General features: G+C 35.7%; 1 protein-coding gene across 3 annotated transcripts in view; it reads left to right on the top strand.

Annotated features, from left to right (window-relative positions):
- Positions 1-800: 800 nt before the first annotated feature.
- The window catches only part of LOC145962087 (protein Fe65 homolog), a 141,956-nt gene continuing 126,998 nt past the window's right edge, over positions 801-15,758 (top strand). For 2 of the 3 annotated variants that reach the window (XM_083082898.1, XM_083082912.1), the window contains exon 1: positions 801-1,074. The gene's annotated coding sequence lies outside the window, so the exon portion shown is untranslated. The remainder of the gene's footprint in view (positions 1,075-15,758) is intronic. The other variant, XM_083082957.1, reaches the window with a different exon arrangement.

The raw sequence follows: 15,758 nt of genomic DNA, 5'->3' as shown, positions 1-15,758 counted from the left end.
GTTGTACCAAGAAATTCAAGTTCTCAAGAACGTTAAAGTGCATTCTGTTCAAAAACTTTGCGAACGAGGGTCTGTTGCATATATTATTCAAGAGTACAGCGCGGAAACCGGGAAAGAACTTACTATAATTATCGGATGCGAAAAGTGAAAATGCGTGTACACATCGCGAGCCAGACAGCTATGAGGGGATGCTAAGGCAACTTTCTAGACGCTGATTAATCTATACAAGTCTGTAATTTATAGACCATTCGCGGTTGCTTCAAAGACCTATAGTTACGTAATTTTTTGTAGTATATTTCCTTTGATCGAGAAAAAACTAAAAACTTAATTTGGATTCCATTATTCTATTTTATATAACGTGAAATAAATAAGTAAGTTAAATTTTTAAAAATTGCGTATCTTGAATTAAACTTAAATTATTTTATTTGTATATAAATAGAATAACGTGTATATATTTGAATATTTAGTTACACAAAAATAACAAAATTATCGCGTTTATTTGCTTTTTATTTTAAAACATTTTTAAAAATTATTTTTATAATTATTTTTCGCAAAATGCGGACGAGAAAAGAATGACATTTAAGGCTACCCATGTGCGCGTTCCTGAATGACGTTCCTGAACGGTACCAGATGGGGGTAAGGGATTGCTGCTACCGTCAACCAATGGAGGGTTGCGCGCGCGCAAAAGAGCAAGAGAGAGGGACTCGTAGGGGGTTACAGGAACACGGCGGCGTCGTCGCTTGGCAGCGCCGCGACGCCCTCGACGCGAACTAGACGACCCTCTGTGCACGACACCCCTAGACACCACAGCGTTTCTAACCTCACCACCCTCGCGCACCACCCGTTCGTGTTTGCGTGACGTGTGTATTCCGTGGCGCGCTGCGTTATATAGTTTCCCTCTTCGTTCTACGGCGCAGTACGCGCGTTATCCTTGTTCCGAGAGGTTCGATGCAACCAGGTGCAACGGGAGAACAGTGAGGGTGCGAGAGAGAAAAAGAGAAACAGTGGGGGGAGAAGCCAGCTGGCTCCAGGTTGCTCGAGTCCTCGAGGGTGGAAACGGTTTCGGACATCGCCGTAAGTATTTTTTTGTCGTTACATCATTTTTTTTTTTTTGAAGAACGAAGGGATTGTCCAGGAGTTCGTGGAACGACTTTCGACCAATATTATCGATGACACGGTTTTACGAAGGCTGGAACTCGATCAACTCCTTCGATTTTCACGCTGCATACTGCCATACATGATGTAATGTGATTTCTGACACTCAATCTGCACATTATTATCGCATTTTTGTACACCTTCGTATCAGAATTTATTGCAAATAAATCTCATTTTAGGAAAAAAAAGTCTAGGTTCTTAAGCAAAAATATCTCTTTCTTTTTTATTCATGTACCTTGATCACTCAAATTATAAATTGGCTGCACTTAATTAACTTGATTTTATGATAGTGAAGAACATATATTTTTGCTTTCAAAATATTTCATATTATTTCATCGACATCGTCTCTCTTAAATTTCAGTCTCTATATTCGCACTTTCAAAGCTGTCGGCGCGAGCTTAACGCTTTTTAGTAGAATCTTTTTCTAGCTATAGAGCGATATAAGTGTGTTCCGGTTATTGCGAAAGGTAATTCTCGCCTATTGTTCTCGCGCACTACTGATAAGCACGAAGCGTGTTCTCTTTTTCTACGTGATGAGAATTCGCGCCCAACAGCCGGGCGTTATGATCTACTATAAAGACGCTCCGTTTTTTATTTTTTTTCTATCGCATTTTTAAAACGCTCATATAAAAAAATGTAACTGTTACCGATATTAAATAATGCAACATGAAACGGACGCTTTAATTAATTACGTTTTAATTATATCTACCAAACATTAATATTTCTGAAACATTGAATTATTTTTTATTGATGTATAAAATCTCACCAAATCTACATATTTAATGCAATTATCATAAGTCATAAGTCATAAATCTCTGTGAAATTAATATATTTTTTAATTTAAAGGAATTTAAAGTTCTTAATATTTTAAAATGAATTCTAATGACTAAATGTAAAAGAAGAACAATTGAAGATATGCAATTAAAGTATGCTAGAATTTTATCAATTAAAATTCTAAAAATGAGATGCTTAAAAAATCCTATGGGAAAAGATTATCATGATTAGTCATTCACAACGAATATCAATTAGTCATTGGCAACATTCATAAGCTACAATGCGTAGAAATGTACGAGAAGTCGGACAGAGGATGCAGATTTTTATATATTTTCGTTGCGGCAGGTCGATACAAAATTTCTGTAATAGTTCCCTTAAATATAGCACAAACGAATACCGATAGTAATAAATCTTCAAAGACTTCAATCCAAAAATCGATTTCGTACAATATTTAAGAATCGTGCGCGAGAAGCAGATAGAGCAGAAAAAAAGACCCCAACGCGTAGTTTCCTCCTTTTCTTACATTCCTCACTTAATGCTCTGGGATTTCGTATATCACTCGTGGACCGAACAATGGGATCGATACGAAACACGTGTCACGTTTCTCCTTCTTCGTCGATAAGCTTTTAAGTCTCCTGATAGCACGTGCTATTCTAATTTAAATCGTTTTAACTCAAGAAAGAGAATATAACACAAACTATTCATAAATCGAAATTCAATTTACGGTAAAGAGAAATAAACTTTGAAAAAATTTTTAATCCAAGAATAAATTTAATTTATCTCTCCTTCCCTCTCTCTCTTTCTCCTTTTTCCTCTAATTATCTTATTCCTCTCTAATAAAAATGTAATGTATAGTATAATATCAATCTTAATAAAGCAAGATTTTTTATTAAATTTCATTAAACGCGATCGAGCAAAGTATTATCTTCAATTTTCGACCGCGCGATTTATTCCTTCTGCCCTTCGAGCCATTTAAACCCTGTTGAATAACTCCATTTATATCTGTAGGATTTTTGCCGGAAAAGCAACACTTGAAATCGCAGTGAAAACTAAAATAAATAGATGATTTACAAAATGACGAGGCGCAAAACTAAGCATGAGCGACGAAAAAAATAGATAAAGACAAAGAGAAACGCGAAAACAAAAACCGACGATGAATGATTTCCTTTTCTCTTTTCCCTATTTCCCTCGTTCTCATTCTTCCAAGGCGTGGAAACATATGTCTCGCGCAGACACGATGGTACATCCGCGTGCATTATTATTTTTTTTTCCGCGCTTATCCTTCCACCCTCGCAGGTGGCAGTCTTCGCGAATGTTTTTTTCTTCGTTTCATTCTCATCCCTTCGTCCTTTTCGCATCTACGTAGCTTCTTCCTTTGTCTCCTTGGAAACCTTGCGGTAGTTATGTGACGTTCGGTCGCGGGAGATACCAGGAGTGGAGAAGAGTGCGCAAAGAGACGGAGGGGAAAGGACGAGGATACAGTCCCGGAACGTGACTTGGATGCAATATTTAAAAGCAGCACAACGTCAATACTCTCTCTCTTCTCGCTCGGCCTTTCTCGCTGTCTATGCTCCTCCGTCCAAGATCCTTCGAGGCCGAGAAGCGCCGGTTACCGTAATACGGCACTGAATCGACCCCGCGGTCTGACCTTAACCTGGCATCATCCCCTTGTTCGATGGAGGCTTCCCTATAGTATACGCCGTGCCGTCGATTTCTGAATTTAGTTTCGACGTTTCAGCGTATGGGGAATTTCGACGAGGGTGAGTTTCGGGACTGACATGAACAAGGGGGAATCCGAGCTTAAGGTCATCATAGTTCGTGAATGCGCTTTTTGACTATCGTGGGTCAAAAGGCTGCTCAAATGTGGTTTCTTAAACCTCGTCGCGTCGTATCGCGTGTCATGAAATGTCAAGTCGTCTGTAGCATCCTTAACTTTCAGTCAAGACAATCAAGAGCTGTCATCAGCGAATGTAAACATGATTACATAAAAATAATTTCGAAAAGTTAAGGCATGTATATCTATGTAAAAAATTTATTTATAAAATTTTTTCTTGCATAATATCATTATAGTATTGTACACAAATTGAATCGCAAATTACACTGCAAATTACGTGAAAATTGAAGACGTAATATTGTATGAATGATACCGTGAGCACGCGAATATTTTATCATTTCCTGACATATCTCTATAATTTATTGCTAATGCCTTCCTGCACGACCGGAAAGTCACCCTCATTCCCTTCTATAAGCAGCGAGTTTGGGAAAACGAATGAGAAACCGGTAAAGAGAGAGGAAAATGTACGAGCGATGATATAAAACGGCGAGAAAATGCAGGAAGTTATGACAATTATGAGAGGAGGCAGGGGAGAAAGAGGCGTCTAGTTGTGCGACGGCTCGTGAAATGAAATCGGGACGGAGGACGATCGTTTATAAGTTCGACAGATGGAATTCTTCCTTCCCTCACCGTTTTTCTCCCTATCATCCTGACACTCTCTTACATCGACAAACGCCTCTCTAAAATCTAATTAGAATGTCTGACAAGAAAAAAGCGGATATCCGGCAAATTCTCCTTGACACATTTTATCGATAATATATTTGCTTTTTGCTGGATTAGCTAGATATGATTATCCAAATTAATTACTTCAATATTCAACAATAACTCGGTATATTCGTCATTTGTGAAAATTTGTATTAATTGAAAATAAATACAAATTTTATCGATTTTTCGAGAACACATCTTTTCAATTCTGAAAATATCTTTTTAATGGATATTCTCTTATAGTTTTTATTGTGACAAATAAAGATAGATAGATATTAGCTTGGAAGAAATCCAGGGGATTCTGTTCCGTTCGCCAACTCTCTTTTGTACTTCAAACCCGGAAGCCTTTGATGCTAGAAGGAAGAACATGTTCCAGTGTATCCTTGCTTCTCCGGTAAATTCGCGGGGGCAATATAAAGTGGCGTATGCGGGTCACGAAGAGAAGATCTATGTTCGCGTAACCAAGGTTGACACGACCTAATTAAAGGAAAATTATAAAGTTTCTTATATCGTTAGATTTTGACGATTATTGATTATGCTTTAATTTCATCTCTCATAATAATTTATTCCGTTACTTCAATATATACCAGCATTGTTAATTTTTAGTGTGTTAGTTTAATGACAAATAGGATTTTGTTCGAAAATCCGAATATATTTGTGGAAGAAAGATTTACACAAAAATTTTTCAACTTATGTACGAATTCGTAAATTTCTTCATTTTATTATCATAACAAATTTACTTGCAAATTTTGGATTCTAATGCATTTTTTCTCATTGATCAACTTCATGTAATTTCACTTGAAATTTACGTAACAAGAATGTAATTGATATATTGATTTAAAAATCTTAATGATTTAAATTTAATTTATGATAATTAACTTGACATGGTTATTTAATGATACGTTGTTATTTTACACGAAATTTCTCGCATAACAGAAAATTATAATTTATTTATGGCTGTAATAATTATTCATTCGCATTGCAAAATTAAATTATTTTCCTTAATATTTAATTAAATTAACTGCCGAATCAGCGCTGATGTGATAAAAATTTCTAAGAAACTTTTCTTAAATAAAAATAAAGATTTGTTTTATTGTTTTTTATTTTTCTCATACTGGTAGAATTTTTAATATTTAGTTTGTAAAGAGAGAAAACGCTTTTAAATATAATATATTTCTGTGTTAGACAGATTAATCTGTCCTTACGAAGGCAACTGAAGTAATTAATTGATCATAGAGATTTTATTATCACAATAAATTGTCGCAGATCTTGACTTGAATTAAAATATCCTTTTATAGCTGATTAGCACCGATTAAAATAAATATTTAACTTGCTCTGCGTCGTGGGTTAATCACTAAGTAAGGTTGCATAAAGGGGCTGCTGTAACGCAAACCCCCCGTCGAGTCGCGACGGGAGCCGGATTTATGGCGGACGTTGCGAGACTCGCCTTCTCGGAATTCGCAAAATTTAGAGGCTTATTCCTTTAGTAAAAGCAACGGACCGAACAAAAAATAAATGGGAGAAAGACACAGAGGTGTTAAAACGTTTCCCTTCTCATCCTCCTCTCAACAGCGATCTCGCTATTGTCAGTTGACTTGGAGGGCAATGCCTTATCTGAAATTTTATCCGTGAAAGGATTTCTTTACCTTTGACAAAAATCGTGTATATGTTATGTTACGCGAATGCTGTCGTTTCATCTAGAAAATTTGTGATGTCATATGAGATATGACTCGCTCGTATTTTATAAACGTAAAATGCAAATGTAGAAACATTTTTGGGATTTATCCGATGTACGTTTTGAGAAAATTAATATCAGAAAAAGAAATATATGAAAAATAAATGAAAAATACTTTGTATAATTATTAGATTTTTTGCGGAACGTTTCAGCGCATTGTCTCTACAAAGGCAACCCTCCCTTCCAAAATTATGTCGACTTAAACTCCCGGGCTTATTGCGGCGTCTTAAAGTAAAGTTACCAAAGCTTAGAACACATCTTGTACGACAATTTGCATGAGTAGACAATACAGGCGGTGACATAAAAAAAAGAAGTTACTAACCAGCTGTTTCACCATTCAGGCGCCATGGTCTGTCGGAGTTTCCGCCCTCTTCTGTGTCCTCCTTTTCTTCTCGGTTTCATACCCGCGCCCTTGCCCTTGACTTTCTCACCCTCTGCCGTCCCTCCGAGACACTACTACCTTATCTCGCGCTTAATTCGCAAAGGAAACGGTCGATGAAGGGCGTGTCTACTGCGCCTGGAAATTCGGCGGAAAAGTAGCAGGGGCAAAAGGGCAGGAGCCAGCGACGGAGGATGCGAGATGATTTCAAATGTTATGCGTTGCGCTTTTTTAATCAAATCTTTATATCGCGCGTTCCCACAGATAACGTCCGGCGCGAATTTTATATTCTTAATATACAGGCGACGTAAATTTTCCTTCTTCGATCTTCGAGAACCTTTCGCATTCCACGTTTCCGTCCTTCGACTATCCGTATCTCCTCGCATACCCGCGTCTTCGGATATTGGCGCGATGTCTGTTCATTTTTTCTCGTGTCTCGACCCAACCTTGAACCCTGCAAGGTCGCATCGTGAGGGGCGATACTGCCAGAAATTCTTCATCGAAAGATAGCACGCCGCACGTTATGTAATAGCGAATAAATTATGTTCGAATATGCTATTCGCTCATTTTTATTCACACGATTCGTCAAAGATATTAGTCTATAAAATATTTTTTATAGAATACGATATCTAGAAAGTTCTTGAAATTTTTTTTCCAGATATTTCTCATTTTTACATAAAGAAAATTATAGCCCCGTCAAAAGTTATCTGATTGCGAACCTTTCTCGGTGCTATAAATATCCAGTAATTTAATTTCGCTCAGAACGTTTGTCGGAAAGTTTCGTATCATGTTTCCTAGATTTCCTTTTTCAGATGAAAATACGGTTTTTCTCGCTCTCAAAAGGTATTTAATATGCAAAATTTTTCCGTGATTTTATATTGATTTCATTTCAATTAATCTTGTAGAATATTAAAATTAAATCTAATTTATTAAAATGCGAAACTTATTAGCAAAATATATATTATTCTCCCCTCTGATCATTACTACTACATATGTATATAAGTTACTCTCTAGTTATTAATGTATAGGCTTCTCTTTCTAGTTATTGACACAGTATAACTACTCTAGAATGTGCTTCCATTTCCTTATCTCAGAGATATCTATCACTTCGACGACAGATATCCGTTCTTATTTGTATAAATTACTGCACATACCGACAATCTTTAAGGAACAATTAATATTGTCGAATGATAAGAGCAATAAAATTATATTCTAGGTAGATATTAATGATTATTGATCATAAGGTTATTTGTGTGCTTTGAATACGGAATCGTTCGATAACGAAGCCATAAGGATACCAAAGGACTAGCTGGAGCCATAGATTTGCGCTTAATTCTGGTTGCAACATGCGCGTTCTTGGTTACTCCATCTTTAGGGAACTTAATTTACGGAGCGAACTACAGGTCGTGCCGAAACTTGGCGATGCTTGCTATCGACTTCCTCAAATTGATGACCCTAAGGCAATATCTACATTAATAAACTAAGCTTGCGAAATTATACAAATCGTTAATTATACGAATAATTGAAGGAGCAGTAAAATGTCATTAAAGAATTCAGTGAATTATACACCAAATTTAAGTAAAAAAAATCGATATAAAATCCGTATATACAACAAAAATTAGACATAATTAAAATATTGTTATCAGAGAATTTCAATATAATTTTTTAATAAGCACTTTAAGGATTTTCTACTTATTGATTCTATATTCTTTACTTATCTTCCTTGAACTGAACTCTTCGTTTGAATGTCAATTTCCTGATCATTCACTCGCAGCTAAAGCTAGAACGCGATGTTTCGTAAATAATGCGTCTACTCAGTTGTATCATACAAGCAAAGTAACAAAGCAAGTCTCTCGAGAACTTTCGATGTGAAAATTCAATTTCCATCGCGAGGTTTGCACGATGTCTTGATATCTTTTTTCCTCCCTTCCTGCTCTCTATCTCTCTATTTCTTTCTCGTGTCTTCGTCGCTAGCTATTCGCTTCTTTTTTCGCGGATCTTATCTCGCCCTGGAGACATAGAATACTAAGACAGGCGATTTCTACCTCTTTTTCCTCTCACGCGTGAAGAATAACAAGGTAAGAGAGGGAGCGAAGGACGAACGGAAAACGTAACTTCTTTCTGTGAACATTTCGTTTCCGGAGATCGCGTTGATTCTTAGGGAAAACGATCGTCACGTTAAGTTCTCGTTCGCGAAGATCTATGAAATGATAGAAACACGAAGGGATGATAATTTTATCCATCTCACTACCATGCTTAATATATTAAATATGAAAAAAAATTTACAAATAAGAAATGTAATTTATAATACTTGAAATTATAGGAGAAATATAATTTTAGTATTAGCATTAAGTATTTATTAATAGTGCGTATTAATATTTATAATATTTATAATGATAGATATTTATTATAATGTTCTCTTCTCATCGTAAATCGTATATAGCGAGACATTGCAATTTGTTTAGTGAATCAATGTTTGTATTTTTGTCTGAATCATATCGAGACATAAATCATCCCTTTGGAGCTACAGAAGGTCGAGCCGAATCTTTCATTTACTACGATCAATTCTCGCGCGACGACGCAGATGTATCATATTCCTATTCCTATTTTTGTCTCCCTATTCAAACAGCTTTCCTTCTCATCTTACTATATTGTGGCTTGTATTGCGCACCATCCAAAGACGATACTTAAAGACCGTGCTCTTTTATCGCAACCCTGGTATCTCTGCGATTGACTGGGGTAGAAACGATCGCAGCTGTAAGTGTGAAAGTAAGTACACATGTTACGAGCGAGAGAAGATATTAAACGCGTGTGTACATCCATACAAGATGTGTAAGAGAGAGTGCTTCTTTTTCACCATAAATTCTTTAACTATTTCAATAAATCTTTAACTATTTCTAAAAGTTAACTTTTAGAAAATTTAATCAGTCTTTTTTTAATTTTATTTATATTTAAAAAATAACGCCAAAATTATAAAATAATACTAAAACAATAAGATTTTGTTAACTATTTGTATTTTATTTCTAAGAATGAAACTGTGAATTTTTCTCGATAATTTTTAAACAAGAGATCTAATCCAAATTACTTAAAAAAATCAAGAATAGTAAGACAATATATCTTATATATGTACATAGATGTACAGTGTGTATGTGCATAAGAGGATATATATACATATATATATCACTATTTTATGTTCTATAGAGATCGTAAAGCTATTAGAGACTGCGTCTCACAATCAGTTTATCTTCTTTCTTTCTCACCCATCGAATTCAAAGCCGAATCCATATGCTTACATGCGCGTTTCCCTCTTCTCGTTTATCTTCTTTGAGAGCGTTTCATTTATTAGTTAGGTACGAAAAGCTGCTCTTTGGACTCGAAAAGGGATGAGAAAGAGACAGAAAAAACGTCTCACCGAATAAATTGATTAATCGATTCCATTAACTGATTTCAGAAATATACCTTATATAATATCCAACGGAGTACGAGATATTTAATTTAGGTATAATTCCCGGTATTTGATTTTGATAAATCATAAATAGAAGAATAATTATTTTATAATTATTATATATAATATTATATATACACATATATAGTTATCATATAATAAACCCTAATGTATATTATTTTATTTAAAATTTACGTTAAATATTATTTAAATAAAATTCACTGGACTTCTGTAATTTTAATAATTCTTTCATTAAATTTATTTATCAAAAGTACATGTAGACATTTTTATAGAAAAATGTTGATTAATATTTTTAATTTCGAGCATTATTCAATAACAGCTATGAGAAAATAATTTCTCCGGGAATTAGTGCAATTAAGCCCAGCGATTAAATTAACTTAGTTTTTCATTATCGAAATAAAAATGCGTTTTATATTATTCGCGATATTTCTCTTTTTGTCATGACACCCAATCCTCTTTCACATAGAGCTTCTATCGATGTGTACTCAAAAGCACTTTTGCAGCGAGCAACCAGTAAGCTCTCCTGGTCTCTGGAAGACAGGTGGACGGCGGGCAGCGCTTTATCGGTCAGGAAACACCAGCAAGTCGTGCATTGTGACCGGTCGAGATTAGAACCATTGTTTTCGCGCTTGCCCGGCCTGAATAACGTTTCTACAGCAAGGAACGAGAATGAGAACGAGGGACGGGAACGCACAGGAATAGGAGAACTCATTTCGACGTCGCCCTTGTTCGTTCACCGCACGTAACAGACGGGTGTGTGCGAGCTTTATTAATTTCCGGAAATTGAGGGCCGTATCTATCGCTGAATGTAGGATCGATGCCTTCGACGTCACATGATCGAATCGCTCTTCCTGTTTATCTTTGTCCCTCTTTCCTTCTCTCCTTTCTCCTCTTTTTTTTCCTTTCTCTTTCTTTCTCTCTCGATAATTTTCGTTACGATATAATCAAAAGCTACAATATTAGATTGCGATTAAAAAACAAAATAACAATAATTCAACCGTTTAAATTTCTTGTCATTGTCTAGAAATATCAGGCTTTATTTTTGCGGCTAATTGTTATATTTTTAGTATTATGATATTCTAAATATGATAATAAAAAATATAGCTTTATAGATAATAAAAAATATCTATCAATAGCGTTTCTTTTTAATAACTCGTGTTACAATATCACATTATGCAATGCTTCATTCGATGATTCTAAATGCTGCATTTATTCAGCACAAACAACGAAAAAGTTGAAGAAGAAAATTGAACTCGCGATGACTGAGCTATTCGATTGATGTTACAGGTCGCGAATGTTTGCTCATAGTTGTGAGAACGAATGTGTTTTTCAAGAAGAAACTTTTCGAGAATGAAATGGAATAATAAAAGCCGAGATACACACACATACACGCACAAAATTCCGTCCTATTTGCGTTCTAGATTCGACAAAGTTCGTTAACCGGCGTTCTGTGCCACGAGGCTTTATGTACCTCGGAGAACAATTTCTAATTTTCTGTTACAACAGCGTGGGTTCCATTGACACGAAGAGAAAGGTTCTGCGAGGGTGCATGCTTTAATCTCGCCGAGTTTTTGAGAGAGAAAAAGCCTCTCCATTAAAAAGTAATGTTTCATTAACTCAAATTTTACGAAATAATTGTTTGTCAAATACATACTTTGCGCTTTTATTCTCATGTGGATAAACCACATTCTTTCTGTTAAACTACATTCATTAGTCGTTAAAATCCAATTATTGTTCTGCGTATAAATCGTCGAGATGGATTCATTAATTAAATGTTACGCGTACAAAAACAAAGCATTGTATGATTTTTAAATAATGCTTGAATAGAAATACTATATAGTTCGAAGAAGAAAGTCATTCATATTAACTCAATGCAAAAAAATAAAAATTTACGAAAGTTGCCCTTTTATATTATAATTTTATTATAATTATAATTTTATATAAATAACTTTATACACATTATTATTATTATGGAAATATCAAAATACGAGAAATATAAACGAATATGAATTACGGTATAAACGAATGCAATAAAAAGAGAAGAGATTCGTGCATCAGTGTTTATTCGCTTTTCACCGCGAAAAGCGCCGAGTCGGAGCATTGAATGGCACTATCTGCTTCACCTCGTCTCAAAAGCTTTTGATACCTCTCAGGGGTCGCACGTTTTTTGTTCCTATTTTTTGACCACCCTTCTATTAATCCCATCTGCCGAGTTTTTCACGTAAATTATATTATACGCGAAAGAGTATAAATTTATTTAGATCTGAAAAAATTAATATTTATACACATATTGATGCGAAAATTTCTCGATATTCCAGAGATACGTCATAGTGCTCTTTTTTTTTCATGTACGTTCCAGTTTCACTCGCGGGAATTTGTCGACTGAGGAGGACGCCTCGTAAATTGTACAGTATACGTTGATAACATTTTATGGGAATAATGATGATTTATCTAGCCGCATAATTCTCTCTCGAAATACACGCCGGCAAATGCATGGATAAAATGGTTTAAACCATGCTCGAATGTCGCGATTTTATGAGATCTGATATTGCGATAAAAATGTTTAACGATACTTGGTTATTACCAACCGTTTGAACAGCGATTCGCGACACGTGTTATTCCATTTCAATGACATCTTTATTGCGTTAGAATATCTCGCATTTAGTCGCATACGTAATAATCGTGTAATTCGAGTTACATTAATACTCGTTAATTATAACATGAGAATAAATGAACTGAATAAAATACATATATATATATATATATATATATATATATATATATATATATATATATATATATATATATGTATATATGTAATTATAGTAAATATTTAATTTTTTTTAATTATTTGTAGCTGTAAAATATAATCATATTTCTAAAATATCATTGAAAAACTAAATTAAACGTGTATATCTTAAATATTAAAAAATGTTAATTTTTACCCATAAACTTTAAAAAAATTGAATTTATAAAAGATGCACATAGACTCGCATATCTCAAATAGCTGTGAACTGTAAAGTATATTTTCTCTTTCGATGCTCTCTAATTAATCTTCAATTATCAACAATGATTTTCTTGCAGCTTATCTCTTTAATCGTCCTTGAAACTGCTTTTCGGTTTCTATGAGAAAAAAATAAAATCCGCGTGTCAGGCTTTCATCGCCTTCCGCAGTCATGTCATTATCTGGAACGCGTGTCGAGAGTCGCTGAGAAAGGTTTATAGTGGGGAATGCACGTGTATATATGTACAGTACATATATCTGTAGCAGAAAATGAGAACGAAAAGTAGGTGGGTGTGTGCGGAGAAAAGCGAGACAGAGAAAGGACGACGTATAAAATGCCGTAGAAGAGAGGGCGAAGAGAAAGATGTACGGAAGAGGAGAGAGGAAGAGAAATGCTGGCGAGGGTGGTGTTACCCCCTAATTGCATGCCAGACAGCGACTGCATCTTTCATTCCCTCTCCTCTCCTCTTTCTCTCTTTTTCATCCTCTTTCTCTTCTCGTAGTTTCATCCCACTCCATCTCTGGCGGCAGTATTTGCGAGCTACCCACCCCCGCGACCACGGCACGCCAGTCCGGAAACGTGGCATAAGAAACGTTATTGCGCTACTCCGCAGAGTTTCCTGGTATACGAAGCTGTCCTCCTCCTTCTCTTCTCCACCTCCCGTTTTCATTTCGGCCGCCCCTCGACCGACGACATGCATCCGGAAGAGGCATCGGACAGAGTGTATTACACGCCTAGTTTATAAGGTATATACCTCTCGTGTCCTTTCACATAGATCTTGCTTGAAATATTGTCGCAGAAGTATCGTTTTCGACCATAAATATACCGTATTTACGGACCATGTAATAATGGCTACTAACTGCTAAACGGAAAATTGAACTTTCGACTAAAAAACAATTTATACGACCTCGATTCTTCGTATGAATCTCTTCCGACGCGATATATGCAACAACAAATCAATATTCGATTATCCAAGAATCAGCTGATTTTTGGATATTTTCCTCAATAAAGAGTTTGGAAAACGGGCAACGTGAATTTAATTAAATATTTTTCATCGATAAAATAAAATTTAGCAAAAAATTGATGTAAATTGTACAAAGTAACAAACAATTTTTGTAATATATATTTTTGACACGCGAGAATGCAGCTCGTCGTTTTGATCCTGGAGGCGGCAGTGACGGCGGTCGCGAGTCCTATACCTGTTGATCCCTCGTCGACAAACCCCCTGTCTACACCCCCGTGTCGGGCCCGGGTGCGGGCGAAAGGGTAAGGGCAGGGTAAATAACTGTCGGCGGAACGGCCCGGAATTATGCCGGCCGCTCTCAAAGAGCGATAAAATAAATCATGCTTCGCGAGGACACGCGCGTTGCGGCTATATCCACCTATCTCATCCACTCGCGCAATATCTCGTCGGCTTCGTGGTGGATAAGGGTGACGAAGGCGGCCGGTGGCGTCCCTCGGGAAATCAGAGAAAGATGCACTGCGACTCGAAGGGTCCATGCCGCCCCCACATTCGCCGTCCCTTTCTTATTCACCCTCTCGTTCTCGTACTTTTTCGCGACGCGCATTCGCGAACTCTTCGACTTTTTCTTGTCTTTAGACGCTCGAACACGGAGTGGATCGGTTCGACGAGAGGATGAGTACGGCATTGAGAACGAGAGGGTGGAAGAAGAAGAGGAGGAAGAAGAATGGGAGCTTTTGCTGAGGAAGTGGATGCGTCGTGCCGCAATGCATTGGCGGCGCCGCGTTAAATTGAGTTTCTCACATAATTCGCTAGAGAGTTCACCGTTAAATTCGGTTATTGGATGCGCAATTGCGACCGGAATGCGATATAGATTGCGATGAAAAAAAGAAGATGACTTTTAGATTATCTAATTGACACACGAATTCTTTTCAGTTGAATTCTTTGCATTCATTTTGTGTGTAGCTATAATTTATCAAATGTAATTTGCAATTATAGATAACTCGATTCTGATGAAAATTAAACAAAATATAGATTGCGAAGGAAGATGTGACTTTTAGATTATCTCATTGACACGAGTTCTTTGCAGTTAAATTCTTTATATTCGTTTTGCGTGTATCTATAATTTATCAAATATAATTTGCAGCTATCGATAATTCGATTCTAATGAAAATTAAACAGAATATAGATAGATTGCGATGAAATAAGATGGCTTTTAAATTATCTCATTGACACGAATTCTTTTCAGTTAAATTCTTTACATTCGTTTTGCGTCTATCCATAATTTATCAAATGTAATTTGCAGTTATTGATAATTCGATTTTGACGAAAATGACAGAATGCGATGTAGATTATGATAAAGAAAGAAAACTTTTACATTATTTCTCTCATTGACAATTCTTTTTAGTTAAAGTCTTTACGTTCATTTTGCGTTTATTTATCTATAATTTGTCAAATATAATTTGCAATTATAGATAATTCGATTCTGATGAAAATTAATTTATGAATAATTCATGTTTCTGTAAATTGCTGCAATAATGCAATCATCGAGATGAGGCGTTTGTACAAATGGTTTGTTTGCTTTATAAACTTTTCACCTCTTTGTAGTATAATTATCGGAAGATAATTAAATTACATCCAATAGGTTTATATGGCAAAAATAGAATCAAAGGAATGATATCCAAGCCGCCCTTTTATGTGCTAAACTATTTCCGTAAAAGGTAATTGGCTTAAAATTATTCTG

Source organism: Camponotus vicinus, unplaced genomic scaffold, assembly GCF_025532165.1.
Source record: "Camponotus vicinus isolate PSW18456_S1 unplaced genomic scaffold, iyCamVici1.0 SCAF_1, whole genome shotgun sequence".
NCBI classification, from domain to species: domain Eukaryota; kingdom Metazoa; phylum Arthropoda; class Insecta; order Hymenoptera; family Formicidae; genus Camponotus; species Camponotus vicinus.
The sequence above is the reverse complement of the archived record's forward strand: the minus strand, read 5'-3'. Positions and strand labels throughout refer to the sequence as shown.